General features: G+C 47.8%; 1 protein-coding gene across 2 annotated transcripts in view; it reads left to right on the top strand.

The window, feature by feature from the left end:
* Nucleotides 1-1,509: 1,509 nt before the first annotated feature.
* ZNF800 (zinc finger protein 800) overlaps nucleotides 1,510-26,372 on the top strand; it is a 95,655-nt gene continuing 70,792 nt past the window's right edge. Inside the window, exon 1 of one of the 2 annotated variants that reach the window (XM_069627844.1) lies at nucleotides 1,510-1,619. The gene's annotated coding sequence lies outside the window, so the exon portion shown is untranslated. Of the gene's footprint in view, nucleotides 1,620-2,101; nucleotides 2,380-26,372 lie in introns of those variants that run through there. The other variant, XM_069627843.1, reaches the window with a different exon arrangement.

Raw genomic sequence — 26,372 nt, 5'->3', positions numbered from 1 at the left:
TAGTCACCAGCTCAGTGAGGGGGTTAACCCTGGTCCCAAGTACCTTTGGTGCCATTCTCTTTCGTTGGCCATGCCACTGGCTCCCTAGGCTCCTCCTCTTTGTCCAGTAGTGGTTCTATTAAGTCTGAAAACAATGCGCTGCCGTCTTGTTGCATCCTCTGCATGCTTTAGAATAGGTTAGTAATCACATCTGTTACTTGCAATATTATTAAATGTCCAATGTGGCAGGCACCGGAGATGCATGTATGGTTACTCACACCGTTGAGGCGTCCTGCTTCGACGTAGGTCCAATATGTGCCTGGCGTCTGACTTCCTTTAACATCTGGTAAGTCACACCTAACCAAGCATCTACACCCTAGCATAGAGAGAGCATCACAATTGACCAAATATATTCCTAGAAGCAACCCTTGACAATCCACACTGCAGAGATCAGGTTGTCCAACCCGTGTCGTGTTGAGAGGGTCACCAAAAGAGAAGAGAACCAGCATGGGTCTCCTGTTAAGTGTTAAAAAGACAAACTGCAATAAAATCATGTGTTGACCTCTGAACTGGGCATCGACACTGGAGTTTTCCATGTCATACGAGACAGACTTTAATGTGTCCTGGCTTTGTCTCCCAGGGGAGCACCTGATGCTTAAAAACATGTGACAGGGCCGTCAACTTTCATTATGTTGACATTTTAATAGAATAAATTAGCAAAGATGTCACTTAGAGGATGCAATTTCAACGTGGCTGGTCGGTCCATCTAAAAAAACTGCTGTGCAATGTCGGTCATATTATCATATATAGCTGTTCGTAATTTCAGCAACCAGTTGCTTGTGACAGATTTCATAGGACCATTTGTTAACATGTTGCAGCCTTGAGTCTATTACACAGATTGTTATCAAACGTGTGCAACAGTCTAATATCTAGGTGCAACAGTGTCAAGTGTGTTTTCAGTGAGAGGTCAAAGATCACTGGTGCTACTCGAGGACTGTGGCGAAACGGCACATCAGGAGGCTGCATCTTTCAGAAGCAACTTGCTGCAAACATGTCCTATGCAGACGCTGGTCCCACGGATTGCGCTCTCTCTGTCCGGGACCACACTGCCCAGCCTTCTCATACCGTCGTGTTCTACCCAAGCCCAGAGGATCCGTGTGAGGTTGCTTCACAGAGAGGTTCCAAATGACAGGTGCACTACTAGAGGAAGGGGTCTGCCAACACAGCGTGGGAGGTCACCCAAACGTCCTGCATGACAGGTGCACTACTAGAGGAAGGGGTCTGCCAACACAGCGTGGGAGGTCACCCAAACGTCCTGCAGGGCCCCGACACTCACGAGGACAGTTACGTTGCCCCGTGTCATTGGACTGTCACTGGTTTCTACACTCGCTCGTTTGTTTTGTTACCTGGGTGTAGTGCAGTGCCATGCCATGCCAGGCCAGACTAGGTAGAAGGGCTGGAATTGAGGCCGTGGCATCACTCCTTTGTGCAGGCATCTGACATGCGTGTTCACTGTCGGAAATGGTGTGCGCACTGCTCTCACTTGCAGCTGCACGGGAACCTGTGTGAATCGTGCCATGCGCGGCCTCACGCCCAGGGAAGTCTTGTGCACGCACCGCACACTGTGGCTGGATTGAGAGGTGCGTGCGTGCGACAGGGTCCCCCCAAGACTGGCACGTGGTGTTTGGGGCATGCACGCCCGCACGCACGCACGGTGTGGCTACAGGCCATGCCGGCTTTGTTGTGCACCAGGCAGCCCGCACACTCCATGGTGCCCAGTCCCTGCGGTGGTGCCCACTGCCCAGTGTGCCCACCCACCCACCCCCCCGGGCAGCCTCGTGCCCCGGTGCCGGCACGTGCACCCGTCCCGTGTGCACGCAGCTCCTGGATGCGCGTGTGGCGCAGATAGTGGCGTCTCCAAAAAGGGCCCCCTTTTACGCACGGGTCTCCGGCCGGGCTGGCGCGCCCCCCGGGGGCCCGGGCCCTCTGTGCTGCCCTGGGAGGCCCCTGGTGCGGAGGGGGGAGGGGTGCAGGACCCGGGCCGGGCCCGGCTTCAGGGGAGTGGGTGTGTGGGGGCTGCACAGGGCGGGCTCCCCTAAGTGCAGCGCGCGCCCTCGGCCGTCCGGGAAGGAGCCGGGCGCCGCGGGCGGCCGCCCCCCCCATCCCCCATCAGGGCACGGGAGGGGGTTGGGGGGGGCTGGGCTGCTTGTTACCCCCTCTCCCCTCCCCCGGGCGCCGGCTGATGACGCGCACTGGCTGCTCCTCCTCCTCCTCCTCCCCATCGCTCGCCTCGGCCTCCTCCTCGCTCGGCGCGAGCTTCCTGCGGCGCCGCTCCCTCCCCCGGCACCCGGACCCCCCCCCACAGCCATGAGTGGTGCCCGCCGCGCAGCCCGGAGCAAGGTAAGGGGGCCCTGGCTGCCTGCGCGCGCGCCCGCGGGCCCGGGGCCCGCTCCTGGGGGTGCCCCCCCTCGGGGAGTGGGGGGGGGGGGTCCAGGGGCAGGTGCGCCGCGCCTGCCAGGGCAGCCTCGGAGGGAGGCCCCTGCCGGGGGGTGCTAAAGGGCAATAGTAATGCTGGGAGGGATACCACCCTGTGCCGCCATGCCAACCCCCCCCGCCCCCTGTGCCGCCATGCCAGCCCCCCCCCGTGCCGCCATGCCAGCCCCCGTTCCCATTTGCTCATCACGGGGGTCTCTTCTGGGGCGCACTACGTGGATGCCATCCGCTCCTGACCACTCCAGCCTCCAAAGAGAAGCCCTGCGAGGTGCTTGCGGCACCACTGGGCATCTTAGTGCCTGCCCCTCGCCCCCCCAAGGCAACTTTCCAGTGCCCAGACACTCGGGTCACCTCGCAGGGCAGCGCTCTTGCAAGCGGCCACACAGGTCTCCCCAGGACACTGGCTCTTCAACGTGTTACTCTGGAAAGGGCAGCTGCTTTTGAGTGGCCTCATCTCTCTTTCGCCTCTGTTGCATGTTTCCCTTTTTTTGCATTTCATTTACGTGTTAACTAAATAGTTCTCTATACTCTCTTGAGAGTTGCCCTCTTTCAGTCTCCCCTCCAGCCTTAATGAACTCTGCCCTTGGCTGCCTTCGTTTAGCTGGTGCCTGTTCCTGGCTCACCATGCAGACAGTGGCAACGCAAACACATGTGGCGAGGACAGCTCAAGATGCAGTCGTGTTTATATGATCCTACTGTGCCGTTCAGTTCTAGTGACAGTCCACGAGTCTAAGGCAGCGGCCTAACGCAAAATGCCATTATCCCTCCTGCCAGCCCGCTTAGGCTGAGCTTTGTGGGTTCACTCTGCTGCTCTTACCAGATCCTTACCTAAGTAATACATTACAGACAACTTATGTGTATGGAGAAATTGTAGGCCGTAGGCATTTTATTTTATTACAGAAAATCCAAACAACAAAAATAATTACACAGCCATATGCTTTTGGGCACATTGTGTCCACTTCCGAAGCAGCTCAAGGCTCCTTCTGAGTCCTTGTTATCCCTGAGCCTTCGTTCCTGGGCACATGCCGCCACACCTGAGTGGGTGTTCCTTACACCCGCTCAGGTCCCCCCCAAAAGCACCCTACCTACAGCCTCGTTCCTGGAGTGCCCTAAAAATGTTGTCGGAAAAAAACCCCATCCCATCCTTTGATAGGTGCACCCCATCGTGGTGAAACATGTCCGGGTTGTTCCGGTGTAAGCCATGTCTTATGAAATGCAGCCCTGTGCTCTTGCAGTACTTTTCTACTGATTTTATTTAGTTTTTTCTTGCTATCTCAATTGCGTGCCTCTTCTGTGCCACATGCCAGACCCTTCTTGGTATTATCTCCGACATAAAAATCTCGGTTTTCCACCAGCTGCGGGCTATGCTATGCAGTGACTCGCAGCTATTCCTTTGCAATTTACCCCTGTTCGTGTTCACCAGGTCGTTCTCCTCTAGATGTATGACCAGGTACTCGGGAGGTTCCTTGAAACCTATCGGGTCCGATAACCTGTTGTGGATGTCTTCCCAGTGCATCCCCGGGAGGCCCCACCATGACGTAATTGTGTTCCTGGAATGTAATCCTTGCTTCACCTCTTCCAGCCACCTGCCTGCCCGGGTCACAAAAGAGTGCCCCACTATCCATGCCAATTTGTATGGTCCGGCCTCTGTAGAAACGGGGGAGATAAGTGTCATATCAGTTCTTCCCTTATGTATTTTTTAAAACATTGTGACTTCCATCCCCCAATTCGTCTCACCCCCTTTGCTCCCAGTCCCCTCGCCCACACAGAGGTTGCTGCCCCTATCCTGAAAGAGTGTGTCCCAAACTCGGCTGGAACCCAACCCGCTTTCGCCACCGCCTGTTTTAATACTGCCTGAAACTGGTACCTGCTGAGCGCGCTGCCGTCCCTATGGATCAATAACTGCCCGTCGACCTCTGGTCGCAGATCTAGGAATTCTTGGGTGATGCATCTGGGAATGTGGTCCTTTTCTCTGATGCAATTGAGGATCTATTGCTCTCCCCTTCCCCATTTGTTCTGTCTTGGATTTCCTTAGCATTATCGACATCCCCTTGATACCCATACTAACGTCCTTTCTTGCCAGGCCGTCTCCTGCCACCGTATTCCTGGCCACCAGTTCCCCTATTCTGAAAGCCCTATAGTAAGCTAGCGCAAATGCTGCCCTGAACAGCGCTGTTTCGTACGTGCTGCTGCACGTGTCTTCTAGCACTTCCAGTACAATTATCAATTTCCCAAAATTTACCGGCCTTCTGCTATCTGGTTTCTTCCCCTCTAACTTCGCCCATCCCCTCATAGCGTATTTTATCTTAGCGCTGTCAGTCGGGTCCGGTATGCCCGCCACTTTTGTGGTATATGCCACCGCCGCCAGGTGCGCTGCTGCCCAGCTTTTCTTTTTCCCTCTGGCAAATGCCCCTTCAAGAAATTCACAAATTTTTTCCGCTGAAATTTTTTCCACCTGTTTCCATCAACACATCTTTTACATGCTTTTCGTACTGCTTACCCGTCTTGTATGTCAGGGCATTTCTGGTCAGCTTGTCGATGACCCTTTCTTTTCTCCGTTCTTCTCCCACCTCTTTTGAGTCGACCTTGAGGCCAACTGTGCTTTCCTTTCTAGTGCCTCCAATGGGACCCATGCCTTCCGCGGCGTGGTCGTTCTTTCCTTGTCGGCGTCCGGTCTCTGCTCCCTGAATTTCTCCCACTGAAATCGAGAGATTGCATCAGCCACCACATTTTCTTCCCCAGCGATATGCCTCGCTTTTATGCATGTATTAATTTTTAGGCTTTCCAGGGTGATTGCCCTCATCAATTCCAATACTATACTGCATGACGCACTTCCCTTGTTTAACACGTGCACCACCGCCATGTTATCTGACCATACCGCCAACTCCTTGTTCCCTAGGTCTTCCCTCCATGTGCATAACGCGACCCATATCGGGAAGAGCTCCAACAGCGTTATGTTCTTTATCTATTCCGCCACTTGCCATGATTTTGGCCACTTGCCTGCACGCCATTTTTTTCCCCAGTATTGCGCCAAAACCAAAGCCACCGGCTGCGTCAGTGAACAACACCCTTTTACCTTCATCGTTCAACGGTGAGCGCCGTATTACTGCCCCCTTGAAGTTTTTCAGAAAGTCTGCCCATACTTCCAGGTCTCTCTTGATTCCCCCTCCTAGCCTGACCCTGTGGTGCCCTTTGGTAGCACCTCTCGTTTTCAGTTCGATCCTTCTCTGGAACACCTTCCCCTGAGGTATGACTCTTCCTGCAAAGTTCAGTTTCCCTGCCAGCGCTTGCAATTCCCTCACTGTTGCTTTGTTTCTAGTTCCCTTATTGTCTGCAGCAGCTCCGTCACCTTGTCCTCCGGGATCCGACACCTCCCCTTGTTTGAATCAATCTCTATACCTAGGAATTGGATAACCTCTGTTGGCCCCATCGTTTTCTCCTTCGCTAGAGGAATACCCCACTCGCTCGTTATTTCTACGAACTTGACCAGGGTTGCCCTGCATATATCTGCACCTTTGGGGCTGACAAATAAAAAATCGTCTAAGTAATGCACCATCATGGACTCCCTCATTTCCTGCGCTACTGTCCATTGTAAGAATGAACTCACCCTCTCGAAATATGCGCATGAGATGGCGCACCCCATCGGAAGGCATTTGTCGATAAAGTATTCCCCTCCCAATGCATGCATAACCATCTTTGTGATCTGCTGTTGACTGGCAACAGGCGAAATGCCGATTTAATGTCTGCTTTCGCCATCCATGCCCCTTCCCCTGCCTTTCTGACCAGTTCCACTGCCTCCTCGAAGTCTGAATACGATACTGTTGCTTCGCTCTGCTCAATGCCGTCGTTCACCGAGGCACCCGGAGGGTAGGACAGGTGGTGTATAGACCTGTATTCCCCCTCCTCTTTTTTCGGCACCAGCCCTAGAGGGGAGCATAAAAATTCTTCGACTGGTAGGGCCGTGAACGGGCCCTCTACCCTCCCCAGTTCTACTTCCTACCTGATCTTACTGGTCACTATCTCCCTGTTTTCGATTGCTGATTTTAGATTCCTAGGAATGTCTTGTGCTCCCTGCCTGGTAAACGGGATGTTGAAACCTTCTCTAAAGCCTTGTCTGATTTGTTCTGCCGCTTCTTGGTCGGGTTATTTCCGGAGCCACCTTTCCATCTTCTCGATTTTCACCGGCGTGGCCCCTTTCCTGCCCCAGTTTTCATTTCCGCGTCTCATCTCTTCTGCCGATTGGCGCTGCGGCCTTTGTGCACTTGGAGCTGCTGTGGTCACCCTTACATCTCTCGCACTTGTGGCTGAATTTGCACTTCCATCCCCAGCTGCATGGTACTCCCTTTTCAAAGCTCCTGCATTGCCCTGGTGCCGTCCCCGTGCTCCCACTGCCCCCACCCTGTGTTGTTGGGGGCAGGCTGCTCTGCCATCCTCTCTCTGACCCGTAATTTCTGCTCCGAAAACTCTGGTCTCTATTCCTGTCATAGCTGGGTTCGTACCTTATGCCACTCGCTCTATAATCCGTTTTGTAATCATTCTGCCAGTACTGCCTTCTCTGCTGTCCCCCTGTGCCACGCTCCTTGGAATCCCATTTCTCTTTTAGCACGTTAAAAATGTAGAGGTTAAAGTTTTCTTCGTCCCAGCCCATATCCGGAAAGCAGTCCATCTCCTTTCTGAATTCATGGTCATACTCCAGCCATGCGTCCCCTCCAAATGCTGCGTGGACCTTCAGCACCCTCTGTTGATATGCCACTAACGCTACCCCGTCTTCCGGGAATTTTCGTAAAATGATTGTAGACATTATGGTGAAGGCCGACATTCAATTGTCAAAGTTCCTTACTACTGGCCCCTTTTTTAGTAAGCTTGTTTCATCTTCTTTCATGTCCTCCAGTGCTACATTCATCCCCCTCTTTTGACAGTCTAATAATCTATCAATTTTTTTCTCCAGATTTTTTCCTTTACTTTGTCATTTATGTACCAGGCCATCGCTTTCATTGACCTGCCCTGTGCGTCTTTACCCATGGTTGGCCTGCCATATTTCGTCATGAGTGGCGCCTCATTTTCCACCGCTGCCACCGGCGGTGCTGCCCCCGGCGGTGTGGCCCCTCCCCCTATGTTTGGCCCTACCGGCACACCTTGTGGTGCCGATAAAATTGGCGCTCCTTGCGGCACCGGCACTACTGGTGCCGGGACCGGGGATTCCCTGGGCTCAGCTGGTGCCCCCTGTGGCGTAGGGACCGGGGCCTCTCCGGGTTCTGCCCCTGCCCCCCCTACCCCACTCCGCTTTTCTTTGCTCACCACTCCTCTCCATTTTACCCAAGCCTTTAGTTGATCCCTTTATCGTCAACACTGCTTGATTCGTCTGATGAACTCCCCTGCCACTCTTCCCTGCCTTTCTTCCCCCGTCTGCTCTTCTTGTCGTTGGTTCTGGGCGACTTACCCGAAACCGTGACGCAATTTTTTAACATTTTTACTATTTTATTCCCCACATTATTATTCACAGTACCTTTCTTTTTATCTTCTTTCTCTTGGTCAGTGCCTCCGTCTGTTCCTCTGCTCTTTTCGACTCCGCTATCCCCCTCTTCTGTCCTTGTGGTACTTCGTCTTCACCTTCGCTGCTGCTGTGCTCTATGAACAGCAGAGGTGACGTTGCCTTCGCTCTTTCTTCTTTCTGCATTACTTCTAGCACCCATTGTGCTCCATACTCCTTCTCTGCCTTTCTTGCCCATTCTGAGAATTCTCGGGCCCTCTTCGCTCTTCCTTCCGCCATCCTTCTCGTCTGAATTCTGTCGGTCGTGCTTCTGTTTGGCCACTGCGAAAGTATCCTTCTCTCCCGCTCCGGTATCGTTGTGGCCGCCGCGGTAGTCTAAACTTCTAGAGAGGTAGAAAATGCGTGAGCCCGCAAGAGCAAACGTTTTTCCTTCCCCATCTCCAGGTACCAAGAGCCTACCCGAGAGAGGTGAGCTCTTACCTGGTTTGTGCTGCCTCTCCTTTTTCCAGGCTTACTTATACAGGCACCGACATTGTAAATGTTTCAAAGGCACTGGCGGCTGGTGAATATCCTTACTGCAGGGGCATTAACACTTTCCACAATTTAGCGCAAGCAAGCACAGCTTGAGAGCCCTAAGTAATGCAGGGGAAATTGTTTGTCCCGAGAACATTTAAAAAACAATCAGCTGAAATGGTACACACGTTTAAGTGTTTTTAAATGGGTTCAACAGTCATGCAATTTACAATTGGTTGTCTAGGGTAGCATATGCCAAAATCTAGTAGAAGTCATGTCAATCAACAGTTCACAGGATCATTTGGCAACATTTTTATGATGCCTGAATTCACAGCATATGCCAGCATTGCCACTGTAAATCAATTCATGAACATTAGTCCATAAATGCCAGCATTTCTAGTGTAAAGCACTTTGATTTTGTGGACACAATCTGTGCCATTATGGTTGCTCTAAACAACTTTTATGAAGCTATGAACACAATCTATGCTTGTATTGTCACTGTACCTCACTTTTGTGAAGCTTTAGCCACAATCCATGCCAATATGGTCACTGTTTTTCACATTGAAGAAGCTGCTGCCACAATCTGTTCCAAACTTCTCAATATCGCAAATTGAATGTGGTTGCACTTGGCACAAAAACTATATGCCAGCATTATCGCTATCCATAAGTTTCATGATGCTAAACACATGGACGCATTGCGCATACCATCACATCACCGACACACTGCCCACGCACACACAGATCTCCAAAACAATAAATCGAAAGCAATGGCATTCATGACTTGAACTCTGCCAGTGCAGGAAGAAAAGAACTAGAAGGCAGACCTTCTCTGTCTATGCTCCCAAACCCTGGAACCTCTTCTACATGAACACCAGATACGCTATCTCAATTTTACATTTCAGGAGAGAGCTCAACACCTTCCTCTTCAACGAATGGCTTCTCCCAAATGCTTAGGGTCACGTGGCTTACATTTTCCACCCAATACCGTGCTGCTAAATTGCCTGCTCTTCCCCGCTCTCGTTATTAGATCCTACCTATTTTGTATTGTTCCCTTGCAACCCAAGGGTTGCGCTGAGCAGCAAATTACTTCTTGTTTTGCTCACATTCGTTGGACACTGAAAGGGTTAATTGGGGAAAGCAGCTTGTTACTGTGGTCTCTTTTAGGGGAACCCGTTCCGCGGGGGACGCAGGGACCACTGCTACGCCAGTGGTCTAAGTCATTGGCTCTTTAGAAGTGTTTTGAACATTTTTAAGGAGTCTGCCTTACCCACTGCGTTGGTTGAGGGGGAAGTGAGGCATTTGAATGGTAGGGCGGTACAAGGGCTAAGGACCAGTCCGTGAAGGAGACGTGGGATGTTTTGGTGCAGCGCAGGGGGTAGCTTGGGGTGTTGGAGGTGGTTTGATGTCAGTGGGGTGAAGCCGTAGACCATTCTATGGTAGGTTTAGTAATTCATAGGAGATCTTGTTGTACGCTGCAGCCATTCTGATAGCGTAATGAGTTTTAGGAGGTGTACTTTGGGGGGCTTATGCAGGCGCATGTGGCAGCGTAGAGCATTTTTCTAGAAGCAGGAATGGGAAGTAGGGGGAACAATGCGAAGGTGCATGTTGTGTTGATCAAGGTCTTGACCATCTCGATGTGGTGAGAGGACATATCTTTCAGATTTCAAGCAGGTCACTGGTGCCATTTGATGTGGCAAAACAGGATGTGTCTGTCAAAGTGTTCTCCAAGTTTCTGGCTGAGGGGGAGGGACTTGTCAGTCGAGAATGAGTTGGGAATGGTTCTAGGTACAGTGGGTGAGCCGGTGCAGATCACATGTGGGGTGAGTATTAAACGATAGTCCATACCGTTTTATTTAATGTACATTTTATATGGCGCCTATACAGCCACGGTGTATCCAGGCGCCACAAGGTGAGGTGGTGGGGGCAGGAGAAAAAACAAAAATAAGGGTCTTACTAGGCCTTTTAACATTCGGATTGTGCAAGTGTAGAATAGTAAGTGGTAAGGGGGGATATCAGGGAGGAAGAATGGACGAGGGAGCGGAAATGGGGAAGTGCAGGGGGGCGCAGGGACTAGGCAAGTGCTAAGAGAGCCAAGAGGGCAAATGCCAGGGAACAGGGGGTGATAGACTAGTGAAAGGAGGGTGGACCAGACTCAGTGGGTAGTCGGCGAAGGGTGCCCGAGGGCAAGTACTGGTTACGGGGGATTGTGTGGGCTGTTCCAGGAGGCCCAGGTCCCAGTTACACTTATAAGGGACCAGGAACCAGTCGCAAGGCAGGGGGGCATTAGCAAGGGAGCGAGAGGGGGAAGGAGGAGGAGAAAAGGAAGGTCTCAAGGAGCTTCCGGATACTTAAGGAGATCCATCTCAAGTGTGAGAATGGGCTGGGAGGTAATTCCAGAGGGAGGCACCTGCAGAAGAAAGATATCTAACCCCCACTCTGCTTGGAGAAACATCTGACCTGAAGAGAGTTGGAATTAGAGGGCCGAAGGGCACTAGCAGGGAGGTATTTAGTAAGAGAAAGTTGGCTGTAGTGGGGTCACAGGTCCCAGAAAGCCTTGTGGATGATGCAGAGGGTCTTGAATTTGATCCTTGCAGTCACCGGGAGCTAGTGTAGAGACTTTAGTGCTGGAGAGATGCAGTCCCAGGGCTTGAGGCCAAGGATAAGTCTTGCAGTCCTATTCTGGATTAGTTGAAGAGCTCTAGAGACGTTGAGTTTCTGGGGGGAAGATGAGGAAAGGTAGAATACCCATTAGTTCTTCTATAGTTCAGAATTTTGGTAATGGAAAATGTACTTTCAGATTATAGAAGCTTATCTAACACAATTTTCCTTAAAATCCATAACACGCAAGGATACTGTTTGATGCTTAACTATGCAGCTTGTGTACAGTTATGCTCGAAAAGACACATCCACCCGTGTACACGGTTATGAGTAAAGTATACGAAAGACAACTGTCGTGCACCCGCAAGTTTTAAGGGCTTCAGTAATAGTAGAACAGTTCAATAAAAGGCAAGGTCTGCAGGCACGCTGTTGGAGTTTGGGGTAAAGCCACAGGGCTAGCAGTTGGCCCGTGCACTAAAAATGCACCATAACCTGTACTTGCTGTGCCAGTACAAATGGGATCCAGAGTGGCATTGTGTAAACTTTCAGGAACCTAAGCCACACAATGTGTACGATTCCATGGGATGTTCTGTTCATTAGTTTAATCTCAGAAGCTTGGTATTGGGTGGTGAAGCTTGACATGGTCTCATGGTTGCCTGCTCTGCTTGATGCGCTGCTTTTCTTCTTTTCATTCGCAATTGATGATGCCTTTGGTGGGTGCTCAGACTTGAGGTGACACAGTCTTCGAATTATGTTCTCTCAGCATTTACCAACTCAAACTTAAATCCACCAGAAGATATAAGTTCCCCATATCAGTTCTGCATATCAAGAGTGGTGGAGTGGCCCAACCGAAAAACTCCCCATAATAGCTCTCTATCAATCAATATTTACGTTGTCAATAAACCTTGTCCCGTTCATGACTAATAGTTTGTTTCTTTTTTTACTGCTCCAATTGACTGATGGCTTGAAACTACCTGTTTGCTTAGACAAGTCATCAGCAATTACAGTACTTGTTGTTCCAATCGTATGGCAACTTGTCAAGACATGTTAACAGGCTATGTCAGCGCAGTGCTAAATTCGTGGCAAAGATTACAAAAGAACACCAATTCTACAGATGCTAAATACACACCTCGCCTTTCCATATAAATCCCTTCATAGGGACACGGCTGACTTTAAACTCTTTATCCATATCATCTCCATATTAAGATAAACGTTTCAGATGCTTTAGACGGTGCATAAGAGTGCACAGAGGAAGGGATCTTATGGTTTTCTGCAAACATTTAATTCAAATCAGTGTAGCGGATCTTATTCTTTTCTTAACCACTAGGCTTCTCAATTTGTCCTCAAGAATTTTTTGCATTAAATGTTTTCGTAAGGCCGCATAACTTCACTGTTTGAACTAAAGTTGACCCTTCAATGTATAGGCTATGTATTATTCCACTGTCCATGGTACTTTCCAGTTGTTAAATTTGCCCTTTTTGTTTTAGTTGCCTTTCTTGAATTTACTGGTGATATTTGATATGTTACAAATAGTTTGTTTTACATACTTCTTTTACAAGGTGTGCTTAGGATGGTCCTTGTCTTGTAAATAGAATCCTATGCCCAGGGTTCGAAATTACTATCCGAAGAGCAGGAACTCAAAGCAGCTCCTGGTGTCGGCATCACCCCGTAGGCAGGAGCGACCGCTGAGGAACCTCGAGCAAGTACCCAGGGCACTGCAAATCGCACTTCCACATGAGATGCACACTTTAACTTTTTGTCCATTATGAAAGATGAATTAAGTTTAAATGTGTACTAGATGTGTTCCACTTCTTATTAGCATACTCAAAGTCCATGACAAGTACACGTGTGTTCAGTTGGCCCAGGGACGCAAAAGTAGCTGCTGGTATATGTTGCTTTTATGCCACAAGCAGAAGCTAGATACCTCCCAACTCCCCTCAAGTTCGAACCCTGCCTATACCGTGTAAACCTGTTAGGAATACTCACTCCTGCTGCCTCTAAATTAACGAGTAGTTATGTTGTGAATTAACACTTTCAGCGTGAAGGATCATGTTTTCCGCTTGGAGAATTTACCAGTATTTCAGAACTAGCCCATGTTAAAAATATTTAAATAAATGACATGAAGCAGAGCACGTCGGAAGCGGCCAGTTCTCAGCTCTGTGATTGCGAGCCCTGAACGTGGTGCGGCTTGACGTGTGCGATAGGTCCTTTCCTCTATCGCCAGTGTCGAGGGCCGTGAATCGCCAGCAACCGGAGCTGACGGAAGATTTGGAAGACCGGCCCCTCGAATTTTTGGGTGAGTGGGGCCGCCGGCCGCCAGCGCTGGCTGCTATCTTGCTGCTATTTTGGTGCCCCCTGTGCTGTGGGGCCATCCAGGGGGTAGGGGCGGACCCGAATACATGCAGTCCGTCTCGTGCGGACTGTTCACTTCTCCCTGCCCTGTATACTGACCGCTGTACCATATACTGATTTAGAAAAGCATGCTCGTTCGGTCAGCGAAGGGTTTTGGAATCCAGACCCATTTGTTGTCAACATGGCGCCCCCCACTCCGTCCGAGGCCATCCTCGAGAAACGGTGCCTACGTAGTAACACAATGTTAAATGAATCCGGGACTGAGGGTCTCTTGCCGGCCCCATCCCCTTTTCCGGCCGCTGCCCAATCGGGACTGACCCCGATAGTGGGAGACTATTCAAAGAGCAAGGTGGTGCAAAAACTTTCAACTTCAATGCAATCAAACCAACAATTGCTTACAGAATGCCCACCACCCGCTGTGCCATTAGGCACTCAAGTAGGAAACGAGCACAAAGGAAGTCCAGCGTCGGGTGGTGGAGGGGACCTGCAGTTCCTGGAGGCCTTGCGGTGCCACAGTGAGGCCATGGTTTCCGATGGCGAAGGACCAAACCAAATGGCTAGCAAGTCCATGGAGCGAGGGAGCCCGCAAATAGAATTTCAAACCCCCACCTGTTCTACCGTATTGACGAGGGGACCTGCGCTTGAGGTTTCCGGAGGACGGCATCAGCGGGGGCCTGAACGGCTGGATGTTGAAAACGTGCCCCTGGGGTTTGAAAATGTGCCCCTCGCAACAGTGGAGGCCCCGTTATACTATAAACCAAAACAAAACCTCCCGTTTGTGGGAAACGGGGAAGGAAATGGAGCCGAGGACAGGCATGCTCCGACTTCCCCCAGATCTAAGGTGCAAATCACAGCCTTGATCCATAGAACTAACAACATATCTAGGGAAAAGCAGGACTCGTATCTTCCTAGTGAGTGACCTATTAGAACTGTCTCAACTTATTCACTGATATCTGATCAAGAAGAGCAGTCCCTTATACATGACCTAAGGAAATCCGATGATGAAGTTTTGGAAGCAAGCCGCACCGAAAAGGACCTGCTTTTAGACCTCACACTAGTGCCGGCAGAGAAAGCAAACCAGGATCAGAAAACTAAGAACTCTTCGCAGGTCGCCATTCTCAAGGACTCAAATCCAAGCCCGGGAACAGATTCTACAAAAGCTCAGAGCGACTCTCATCGAACAGATGACGAGGCCTCTGATCTCGCAGTAAAGGAAATAAATGTAAAAGGAACGGCAAAAATAAAATCTACACCAAACAAAATATACACAAAAAATCAAAGAAAAGTGGGACTTAAACCTCAGGGGAGCGCAAAGTGTTTCCCAACCCCCCTGATTTCATCTTCCTTAAAAGAATACTTCTTAAAAAACACAAAAGGAAACTGTATCAGGATTCTGAGCTTTCCGACGCGGAGATTTTGGAGGCTCTACAAGACCCCCATCTGGCAAATAAAGTGAGAAAAACAGATCAACTTAACCCCAGGCCGGACCTAAACACCAGACTATCAGTGCAAAAGAGAACGACCACTGAAGAAATTTCAAAACCATCAGTCCTGGACCTTTGTGCAGAGATGCCTGTGTATCCATCGGCTTCTTCTAGCCCCCATAGAAGCAGTGAGTTACCATCTAATAACGAACGAAGTTGAAAAAACATCAGTGGTACCCCCGACGCACGGGGTACCAGGCCCTCGACCTTCAATCACTCCAATGTATGAGCGGTTTGTTTCAAAATCTGTAGCTGTACCTACAGAAGACAGACACGCATGGACCAAAGTCCATACTCAAGAATCCTCACGTCCCTATAAAGTGCGACAAGTAGAAGAAGATCTTCGCCCACAAGATTCATCGCTATTTTCGGATGGAAGAAGTCAAGACAGATTTCCGCCCATAGTGGCGACAAGGGTTTGTATACTCCGGTAAAAAGTAGAAGACTTGGTGAAATATCAGCTGCTGCCCAGAAGGAGTCACCGAACAAAATTAAATGGAAAGAAAAAAGAAGAGGATAAAAAAAGGGTGACGGAACGTCCCCAAACTACTTTACCTGTTAAACTTAATCACCAGAGCATTGAGGAACTTGAGGAAAACAGTGACTTAATGAATCTAACTGAGCACTAGGATAATTTAGAAGAATCCCAAATTATAGTAACATCACCTCATTCAATTGACAAATTATTACCGGTAGTCTCCAATAAAAGCACCCCACAGACCGTTATTGAAGAACTGAAGGAAGGAAATGAGGCGTCTAAATGGAGGCTCTGGCGAGAGGAAGGTGCTGGGGGTGCTACGAATGACAAAAGGAACCTCAAAGTGAGTCCCCATGTGCGAAGACACAGTCGGACGTCCAGTACAGAAAATAAAAGTGACTACCGTCGAGACAACCAGCGGTTGTCGAGGCACGCAGTGGACTCGCGGCTGCCGAAAGGACCCAAGAAACTTGAAGGAAAACTTTCAGGAACCACAATCTTCAAACTCAAACAAATTTCATTTAAAGAAGGCTACATGGTCCTGAATAGAAAAACGGTTCTTAAAACCCTAGAAAAAATCAGCAAACTACAACATCTGACAACCAACGATTTTGAGTTGGTAGAGCCATATCATCGGGACCACAGAGCAAAAGCATACATTCACATAAGAAACTAAGCCCTAGTGGAAATCCCGACAGAAGTGTCTAAAGACCTACACAAATTAGGATTCAATTTGCTCCTAGTATCAAAATCCACACAAAAGCAACCAGATCAAGAGACTCGGAGGAGGGCTTCCCCGGCAAGGTCCCGCTACATCTCAAGAACGGAAGCTCTTTACAGCCAAAATCGATGGCAAGATTCCCCGAGGAGAAGAACCACCTGGCATTGGTCGCCGAAAAATGGTCCAGAAGACTCCTACTGGAGAAAAGAAGGTGGTAAATCCGAATCCTCATTAAATTTAGAAGCCCTGGAGCACCCGTTAGCGAAACCATCAAAAAACTTGAGTTTAACAGACAGTTATTTTACCACAGACAAAAGGGAGGAGCATAATCAAAATCAAATGTCTCAGAAGAAGGCTAAAGTTGCAGAGGGACCATGGAGATGACTGGCGGACACGTTTGGACGAAGTCAAAAGAAATAGCAACTAACTGGCAACTTGGCGGACACGTTTGGACGAAGTCAAAAGAAATAGCAACTAACTGGCAACTAAATCGGCAAAAAAAGAGCTGGTAATGGCATCATGGAATACAAGAGGCTATAAGCATCTGACCCGTCCGAGTGACTCTAACCTGGGGACTTTCGACATCTTGTGTCTACAGGAAACATGGTTAACCGATATGCCGACATTAGATGGATTCGAAATTGAACTCTCTCCTGCATGCAGATCATTAATGGGTAGACCTTCCTCGGGCCTTCTAACTGCCATTCGCATTTGATCAGGGTTTATACCAAAAACCGAAATCATCGAAGCCTATGGCATGCTTGCCACGCTCGTGTCTTGGCAGCGCCAGGATCGAGTACAGGATTCTTGGACCACCTCAGACCTCGCGATAATAAATCTTTATTGGAATCCGGAGAGAACATCAGCAAAAGAATTTTGCCAATCTGTGGCCGAAGCCATTGATACTATCAACGTAGATCTCGATACTGACAACATCTTAATCTGCAGAGATCTAAATGCAAAGGCCAAAACAGAAATAACACCTGAAAGAGCACGGTCGACCCGCCCTTTGGCTGACGAAAGAGGGGTGGCGTGGTCAAAGCTGAGGAAATCGCGCAACTTTTTCAATGCAGCGACGCTACAAGACTCTGAACCCCAGGTTCCAACCTGGGAAAGAGATGAATCTTTTGCCACCCTTGATTATATCTTCGTAACTGAAGGTGTGATCCCTTTGATTTCGTCCTTCAAGGTCCTGAAAACACTAGAAAGTGATCACAACTTGCTCCAACTATGATGGTGTGCACAGTTTCCAGAAAGGCTTTTATATGCAGCAACCCTGGAGACAAACAAGCAACAAACTCGACTTCGCCTCAATGCAGAAAACATTAAATCTATAAAGAACAGGCTAAGCATGGAACCCGAGTTCAGAACAGCTACTGCAGTTGTCAAAAGACCAGATTATACTCCGCTACTGTTACCACATAAGGTGTGCTTTTCAGGATCAAAGGGTAAACAACTTCCACACAACCATACTTCCGATCGGATGGTGGTAATCAAGAGACGTCAAACAAGAAACCTGAAAAATTTTGCAATCAGGCATCAAACAGCTGAGGCATGGACCGCATACCGAAAGGAAGCAATCCACTACAAATCTTGGGTCAAACATCACGCGGCGTGTCTTTATCAAAATGACGCCGAAGCCATGCAGAAGTCCCTGGTCTCAAAAAATACAAGAGACTTTTGGAACTTATTAAAATCGACCAATGGGCAAAGAGCTCTCCCCATCTCTAATGCGGTTTCGGAACAAAACTGGGTGTCGTACCTCAGCACCCTTTTTCAGCCGCCTGCAACATCAGTAGATGGGGAAAATTCAACCATTTAGTGAACACTGGATTCATCTGACAGATGTGGGAGATATCTTAGGAATAATAGCAAAACTGAAATCTTCACGAGCGCCAGGTCCGGATGGACTGACCAACATAGACATCAAAAAACATCCGGAAGAATGGGCCGCAGTGATAAGTGAAATCTTTAACCACTGCCACAAAGCAAAACAGATCCCTGCATCTTGGACAGAAGCGCTACTGGTTCCAATTTTTAAGAAAGGGTCCAGAGAAAGCCCGTCCAACTACAGACCAATTGCCTTGTTGGACATCCTGGGAAAAATATTCGCGACCTTGCTCCTCTCACATTTCCAAAAAAGGGCAAAAGGTTCGCCTGCGACAGCCATCTTCCAGACTGGTTTCCAAAAGGGTACAGGGACGGCGATCAACATCCTAATCCTTAATAATATAAAAGCAAGGGTGAAATCAGGTGCCCCGAAAGTCCATTTGGCTTTGGTCGACCTCTCGAAGGCCTTTGACATGGTGGATCGCGAGAAACTTTAGGCAAAATTAACAACCTGGAAATGCCCGACGGCAATATTGAATCCTATCATGGCCTTACACACTAAAACTACGATGCGCGTCCGTCTGAGTCAGCAAGGCCACTTGTCAAACGTAATCCATACGGAACGTGGGGTAAAGCAAGGTTGCCCCCTGGCCCCGGCACTATTTATTGCTTTCATCGGTGACTTCCAGGATACTGAAAAAAAAATCCTGCCAAGTGTGGGTCTGTCAAAGGTGTCTAGATTATGGTATGCGGATGATATGATCCTGATGGATCAGACCAAAGTAGGTTTGCAACGTCAACTAGTAAATCTCTCTGCTTACATGAAAGATAACAACTTGGAAATGAACACGCAGAAAACTAAAATCCTTCTCTTCACAAAATCTACAGTCAAACGCAAAATCTCGTCAACTTGGTTCCTGGAAAATACCAAACTGGAAGTGGTGAAAGAATATACATATCTTGGGGTGTGGATTGATAATTCCCTGAAAGAAAACGCCATCACGAAGGCCCTGTGGGATAAAACAAGAAATCTAACAGCGCAATTGAAAGCTGTGGATACAAAATTTGGAAAGTTTTCATGGATGCCAGCGCTTCAATTTTACAAATCCAAAATAGTCCCTGCGTTGGTATATGAATGAGTGCGAATCTCACCCTTCCGCAAGATCTGTGGCTGAGGCTGGAAGGCTTTGTGTGGAAGGCGGTGCTGGGTCTGCCGAAGTCAGCACCTATGGCTTCGATTCGACGGGACTTGGGCCTTATGTCTCTTGCATCAACAGTCAAGCAAGGTGCGCTGCAACTCTTCAGAAAAATTATTTTGCCGGACTCTCCCTATCTTCCAGTATGTAGCAGAAGAAATTCAAAGAGGGAAGTGTAAACCTCTAAATGACTGGGTAAAGAAATTAAAAAAACAAACTGGGAGAGATGGCCTTTACGGAAGAACTCCTAATCCTAAACCCAGGCAGCGTGAAGAAAAAAATAGAGCAGCAAGATTGGATTTTGACTAATGAAAAAATCATGTCATACAAACTTCTCAAAGATTTCCCGCTGGGACACAATAAACTAAACGCCATTGAGTTATTGTGAAAAATTCCCTGAGAAAGAATTGAGAAAAACATTTGAGAGCTCGGTTAAATACCTTACATATAAGAGAAATCTTGGCTCTCAGATCACAGTCTACCATAGCTTCATGTCGGCTATGTGAAAACCCGGACCAGCTTGAAACTGTGAGGCACCTACTGACGTCCTGTCCTGAAATGTCTAAAGAAAGAGAAGCGTACTTGGCACCGCTATTATCTCACCCATCAGCATTAAGTGAAGAAACGGGTTGGTGTCGGCTAATTGCTGGTGACTCAGCGAGATGGTCGAGGGCTGCAGCTAAACTTTTGGATATTGCTCTGAAACGAGCCAACCCAGTCAACCTCCAACGTCTAATGTCTATCCTCGAACGTTTACCATAAAACGGATATTGACCAGTCTGACGATAAGATCGCGCAAATGACTTGGGTAAGAAAAATTCAGCCATTGGCGGTGTCCAAAGTACTCTCGTATGAACTTGTTTTTCGAAATGACAAGACTTTTGTAAAAATCTTTTATTGATTAAAAACAAAATAAAAAATAAATAAAAATGACATGTTGTGAGAAGTTGGAATTTAATACAGCTTCTTACAGTTAGGTTTTTTTGCAGTGACAAACATGCCTATTGTAGAGGGTTAGCTTTCATTGTCCAAATTCATGTAGAATACAAGACTCCGAGCTAGGCACTATATTAAACTCTGCCATTTAAATAACTAATAACTGTAACTGCCATGTCCTTCCTTTTTATAGCACCATCACAGCATATAAGCTACTTTTCCCGCATCTCTGACATCATGGGTGTAGGACTGACCTTGCATTAAACGCTATGTAGCTTCTTAGGGTTACAGTAATACCGATGAGTAAAGATGAAGCTGCAAGCTGCTAGCCAGGCATAGATGGTCAATCGCCCTGCATCAATCTTTACGGATTTCCCATATAACATTACAGTGTCTACCTTCCTACTCCCATGAAATGGGGGCTGATTTTAGGCGCTGAAACAATTAACATGTTTTGGAAATTTGAATTTCCCCGGTAATCGCTAGGTCTTATTTAAATTAAGAAGCCTTTTGCCAAAGTATTTAATTTCTTATCGCTTCTTCACTAAGCTGTGTTCTTTAGTTCATTTAACTGGCGGTCTCAAAATGCTGATATCTCCATTAAGTGCTCAAACGTGTGTATGATTTAATATGCTCTGCACGTGGCGCAATCTGTATTCCTGGGATTTTTGTGAGATTACAGATTATATGAGCTAAATTATATTTGTAATGCATTATGAGAATTTCTAATGAATTTTGCCTTTAAATATGGTTATAAAGCTGACCCATGACAATAGTTCCCATGACCTTTCTTGTGACAGATACATTCTCTTTGTAGAATACTTGGTAAACACATTACCTCCTTGTTTTTTTTTGTAATATCATACAGAATTTCTAGTTGGGTATATTACAAGGTACAACAGGATTTAAGGCACGCTTTTTGTTTTTGATATTTTTTATTTAAGAACACTTATTTTTCATTGTAACTTGTATTTAATCATTTTTGGTCTCCTATCTTATTTGGTCCTCCGTCTCTAATTACCATTGTGATAGGTCAGAATCGGGGCTTGCACTCCGAGGCTTTGTTTTTTTAATTTCTTTTTTTTTAGCAAGCCCCTTACTGTACAATCTACAGACGTATTCTATAAAAAGTCGAAAGGGAGCGCGTCAGGACGTCTGCAAATTAACAAAGTTCTCTGTCCAGAATCCTTTGTCTTCCAAAAGAAGAAAACAAAAGAAACAAACAAATACTTTGTAGAACTATTACTCTGGAAGGAAAGCTGCTGGCTTCTGACCCCAAGCCTGTTCCTTTTTAGTAAATGATTTTGCCCACAGTTCAAGTTTAAGATTGATTGCTATTGTTGTGTTGGAATGCTATCAATGTGTTTCAGCCCAGGCCTCTCTGTTTCCTCCCACTTTGGGATTCTTTCAGCCTTTCTTCATCTCCACCCTGGTGTTCTGTCAATATTTACCCACTTTGGGGCTCGTCTCCTTTTCTCTCCACATTTTGTGGTGTTCTCAGATTCTCTCACTCTGGGGCTCTCCTTTCCACTCCCCTCCCCTGGCGTGTTCATCTTTCCCCAGTCTGGCCATTTTTCTCACTCCTTTATTCGCCTCCCTCTCCACGGTAGCTATTGCATACTTGAATGCCTCGAGAGGTATTCCTCTGGTCGGCTGCTGAGTCTTACCGTTCGCAGGTCAGCGTGGCACCGCTTACTCGATTCTCTCGTCCTGGCCACTCGGTCGACACAGAGTCACTTATGCAACTCTTCGGCTGCTCTCCACATCAGCCTTCAGCGAGTCTACCTTCTTCTTCCTGCAGCTCGGTCTGTTCAGAGTCGCGTCTCTGCTCTGCTCCATCTCGCCCTGCCAATACCCTCTCTTGTTTTCACAGATCGGTGGGTGCAGAGTTGGTTATGTGGCTTCTCTCCTGGGCTCTGCACCGTCCTACTGAGACTCTCGCTTTGTTTGGTCATGGCAGAGTCGCTTCTGCAGCTTCTCTGCTGGGCTCCATGCTGTCCAATGGAGAAGTTCCCTCAGCACACAGAGTGGTCAAGGTTTTCTGTGCCACAAATAGTTTTTTTTTCTTCTCTGAGATTTGATGTACGCTGTCTTGAAATCTGCTGAGAAGGTGCATGAGGTGAGAGGAGTTAATAATCGATCTTGCGATTTGCGATTTTTGCGGCACCAGGATTTCTTTTAGAGGAGAGGGAGGGCAGAGGTCTCCACAGATCCCGAGGGTCGGTTGTTGGCTACTAATGTATGCAATTCTTGGTGGCAGAGAAGGAAGAGAAAAACTAGCAGGATGGAGGGCGATTGGAGAGCCCGATGTGGATGCAGTGGGGTGGGCTGTGAGCAATGCTATTTTGATGGCACTGATGATTTTTCTTTCTTGACTATGTTGTGCAAGTGCTCCGAGAGAGAACTGCTGAGTGGTCGTGAGTGGAAGGGTGGGGAGGAGATGCGCCGAGGGGTCTTGAATTCACTGATAATCTCGTGGAGTTCCCTTCAGGTGTTTGTGGCATTTGTGATTGTATTTCAGTAAAAACATTTTTGTCCATGCATATTTCTGCTCTGTAGGCTTTGAGCTGCTGTGCGCAACTGTTCTATTCTGCGGTGAAGCGTCTGCCTGCCATCTGCCTTCAAAGATGCGGTTCTGTGTTTTGAGAGATTCGAGAGCTGGGGTGAACCATTTAGGGGAGAGACCCTGCCTGTTGGTGATGGGTCTAATGGGGGTAGGAGGGTTGAGAGCATCTGAGAGCCATTGGTCAAAGTGGCTGATGGGGAGCTGACCCGCCAGGGGTGGAAGGTAGGGTAGGGAAGCTAGCGGGGAATTAGCCAGGCCTCAGGCTACTTTGACCTTGTTCCATAGAGAAGAGCAGATTGGAGGTCCTGGGGCTGTTGAAGAGGATGGATGGTCTACGGTCGATAGTGAAGAAGATGACTGCGTGGTCCTTCGAGACTAGTGGCTGAGGAGAGAGCATGGTTATCAGTTCAGGAGAGCTTAAGATTGCATCTAGGGTGTGGCCTGCATGGTGTGTGGGTCCTGAGAATAGGTGTGTCAGATGAAGTGAATACAGATTGTCCGTAGTGGGTCATGTCATGGGTTTATGTGGGACGTCAAACCAGATATTAGAATCTCCTAGCAAAGTGAGGGAGGGGTGAGAACCCAGGATGGCAGTCGCTTAGATTTTCGTCTAAATGTTTGTTTTAGCGCAGGGGTCTGTATGTGAGTAAGAAGCTGTGAATGTGTGTGTGTGTGACAGAGTGGAGACATTTCCCTACGAGGGATTCACAGTCTGGGTTGCAGGCTTGTTCCTCGGAGTGTGAAATGGAGAGGAGTGATTTGAATAGAATGGCTATGCCGCGTGCCCTGCTGGTTCTGTTATGCACAATAAGAGTTGACCTGGAGGAAGTCCTCATGTGCAACCATGCGGCAGTTTTGGGAGAGCCATGTTTCGTAATGTAGAAGCTGTCTGGGTCTTCGGAAGCTTGTGATGCTCTGTGCTTGGGACCTTGCTGGTTTTGTATTATATTTAGTCCTTGAACAAGGGTGAACCTCTTGCTGAGAGATGACCTGGCAATGTATGCCAAGATTCATTGTATAGTTCCTCTTCCCATAGAAAAGAGTGACTCACATGGGCAGTTAGAAAAATATGACAGCTCCCATGAATAGTCTGGGCCATGCAGACCTCAAACGCACAGTGCAGTTGACATCTAGAGTCTGCTCCTTCTTCCTCAACACCTCATGGAGCCAGAACCTCCCATGACCCAAATACGAAAGGCGTGGTGGACTGCAAGGCAGTGGGTGGGTCTTGTGAGCTGCTCAGGCTGGCACTTTGATGAAAGGAACTAAAGTCAAGTAGAAGCACTAAGTTTCAAAGAAAAGCATTGGAAGAAACTACAAGACGATAGAGGCAGGTTCTGATGAGCAGTTGCATGGTTTTAAACTTTGCACCTCACAAAGAACAAACGTTCCTTCTTTTACTTGGAATTTCATTTCTTATGGTTTGATTTTATCAATCTAGCACTATATATAAGCCAAACTGCTGTACAAGTAATACAAGATGATTCGGTTCATGTAGACAAAAATAGAATAACCAGATCCGCAAGCAAGTGTGCTTTAAGAAGAGAGTTAAAGAGGGGAAAAGAAGATAACCAGCAGAGAGAAAGCGGATGAGACTTCCAATGTTTGGGGGCCAGCAAAGACAGAGCAGAAGCGAGATTTAGCGCAGGGAGGAGGGGGGAACTTTAAGTAAGAAAAGGGACTGAGAGCAAAAGGAGCGCGATGGAACATAGAAGGAAATGAGGGAAGAAAGATGAAGGGGAGCAAGGCCGTGAAGAGGTTTAAAGGCCAGGCAGAGAAAGTTCAATAACATGCGCAACTCAAAGCTTCTTGGTCGGTGTGGCAGGTCAGAAGGATGCTGTCATGAATCGTAGATATGACCCCCAGAAAACCTGGCCTGGATCCATCTCACGTGGCCAGGCAAAGGCAGACGCTTTGTGATCCTGTCCTTGGGTGTGGTGTTCTGCAGGAGGGTCACATGATGGGGGGGGGGGGTGGAAGCAGGTCAGGAAGAATAGGAACCCCCCTTTTAATAACTTTCCCAGAGATCCCACTATCCTAATAACTTATTGTAAAGTTGAAACTGTGAAAAGGAGTGAATTAAACATTGGGCATTTCAAGCCCATAATGCCAAAAGTACTGTGACGAAGAAGAGGGGTACGGATACTTTGAACTACAGGTTGCAGACCATTAAGGTTAATGACGCACACTTTGGGGAGACTGGGAGGCAAAAAAGGCACCATCATGTGCAGACCTTAGAGCGTAGCAGCAGTAGTGGAAGGTGGAGTGCTTGCCGTGACTCCACAGCAAGATTGCATTTGAAGGAAAGCAGAGATGCCAGAACCGCTGACTTTTGCTGTTCGGGTGCCGGTTCTGACATGGTCTCTTCCTTCAGCTCTGTTTGCAGAGGCTGTACAGCGGGAAGCGTTTTGTGTAAAAGCTTTCCACCTGAGGATCATGTTTGCAGAGATCGTTAAGTGGGAACGCTCTACAGGCTTGGGTGACAGGCGAGCACTGATCGCCTGTGGAGCAAGGAAACCTCCAGTTTTGAAAAGGGCGGCACAAAGAAAACAGAGCGAGGCAGCGTGAAGCAGAAGAAGCAGAGATCCCAACGGCGGAAGAGGCAGCGGACACACAAGCCAAACCTGGCACGTTCACTTGAATACTATGACCCTGTAATGTTGCATAAAAACGCCCGCTAGCCGAACGCCGGCCTTTTGGAATACCGAACTAATGAAAAAAAATGGCAGAAAAGTAAATACTGTATGAATCGAACTGATGAAAAGCAAAGAGATATTTATGTTGAATGTCACATTGATCAGAAGGGGAGGAAGTGGCAGAACCATTGTGAACTTAAAGGTACGAACAATTGCCAAAAAAACTCGAGAGCAATATCTTTAAAACCCAAACCCAACAACTATTGCCAAAGCAACAGAGGGCAATAGTAAATCTAGTTGAATAGAACCAATATTGCCAAAGTGAAAAGGCGGAAGTTAAGCAACTAACTTTATATGAACCATATTGTAAGAGAAACAGTGGCAATAAAAATACCTGACCTGGACAAACATTACCTAAGCCAAATAAGATCAGGAGTGGGAGAAATCCAGTATCAGCATTTGGTTAAAACCAGAGTGGGAGAACAAGGATGGCAGGAAGGCCAAGGTGTTCAGGAGGAGAGGAGAATAACCTGCATTGCATGTGGCAATTAATTGTGGAACAAACGGCACCAATGGGTCCCATGTTTACCCAGAAGAAGTAGTCAACACTGAGGTTGTGGAAAGTCAAAGACTTTATAAGTTGTACAAAGCAGAATGCCACAGAAGTACTTGTAGTAGTAGTAGTTTAGTAGTAGTAGTTTCATATTGTCCTGGCAGGAGAGTACACCAGTGCAACAGACCTTTGTAGTATAGGCCTGGCAGGTGTGTAGACCAGGCGGAACTCTTTGAAGTACTGTGGTATTACTAAAAGTGTTGAAGAATAAGTGGCAAGACTACAAACGCTCCTGATTAATTGCTGTGGAATTATCTTGGCCAGTCAACATTATTGATTAGAGTGCATTATGAACTATTGCAGAGTCCTCCTGATAGAAGTATTTTCGTTGGCATAAATGCACAGTGGAAGTACATCCTTTTGTTGCAAAGAAGTCATTGCTGGTGAGAGAGCACTGTGAACTATAGCAGAATCATTCTGACAGAAGTATTTTTGTGCACATTTAAACATCGTGGAATTATACTTGTTTGTTGCCACAAAGTTGTG

The sequence above is a fragment of the Ambystoma mexicanum genome, chromosome 12 (genome assembly GCF_040938575.1).
Source record: "Ambystoma mexicanum isolate Mex_15411 chromosome 12, UKY_AmexF1_1, whole genome shotgun sequence".
Classification (NCBI taxonomy): domain Eukaryota; kingdom Metazoa; phylum Chordata; class Amphibia; order Caudata; family Ambystomatidae; genus Ambystoma; species Ambystoma mexicanum.
The sequence above is the reverse complement of the archived record's forward strand: the minus strand, read 5'-3'. Positions and strand labels throughout refer to the sequence as shown.